The sequence below is a fragment of the Aplysia californica genome, unplaced genomic scaffold, assembly GCF_000002075.1.
Source record: "Aplysia californica isolate F4 #8 unplaced genomic scaffold, AplCal3.0 scaffold00077, whole genome shotgun sequence".
NCBI classification, from domain to species: Eukaryota; Metazoa; Mollusca; class Gastropoda; order Aplysiida; family Aplysiidae; genus Aplysia; species Aplysia californica.
The window spans coordinates 289,432-290,397 of NW_004797347.1; positions in this window are offsets into that span (position 1 = coordinate 289,432).

Sequence of the window (966 nt, forward strand, 5' to 3'; positions counted from 1 at the left end):
TGGTGGAATTAGGCTCTCGTCAATTTTTGGACCTATATAGTTACTGGTATCATCCTAAAGCTTATTCACTTGTCTTTATTTGGATGAAAAAAATATCCATTTATCTTGAAAGTATATCGAGATATTTGCGAAAGAAGGTGGGGGTCACCTGTTTTCAGAGGTAAAATTTGTGAGAAAATGGCCGCCAAAGATTAGTTATCTCCTTAGCTTAAGAGTCCATGGAAACTGAACCTTTACATTTTTGTGCCTTTAATCGACGTTTTTAAGAAAATTCCACACAGAAATAAGTTCTTTAATGGGCATGAAAGGTGTTGAGCCAAAAAAAAAATTGATAAAAATTCACAAACCTGAGGAAAAATGCAAGTTTCTTCACTTTGATTATTTTGACGAGAGCCTGATTCCACCACGCTGCCTTACATTTCAATTCTCAAGTGGGAAGAATTTGTCTTGAGTGAATCTCGGTTTTTCCGCTGGGATCTTGTGTCCGCATGGACCCGTGTTGGCCTTGAATCAGGATCGAATCCAGTCTTCTACATGATCTAAACTGGGCTGCTTTTCGCTTGTTTGTTTGTTTGTTTGTTTGTTTGTTTGTTTGTTTGTTTGTTTGTTTGTTTGTTTGTTTTCTGTAAGTGTTTTACTTCACTCGCAACTGCATAAGATCATATGAGCGCGCGGGACACACTTAATATTTTCAGTTGGTATGAAATTTTGAATATTGCCGGGTGGTGGCCGAAGCTTATTCTTATTGATTTTAGACCACCAAGGGATCTTTATCGTGCTCAGCTTGCACACACGCCATCCGAGATTTTTCGCCCTTGTCCGAGAAGGCTAGGTGTAGATCTTTCATACCAGAAGATCAGGGGTGTGGTTGAAAGACAACAGTAAGAAGGAGCCTAGGAGTAGCAGTAGAAAGGCTGCAGAAAGAGTCAGCAGGCCAGAGGAGGGGGCAAAGGAGGTGAGGGGGTG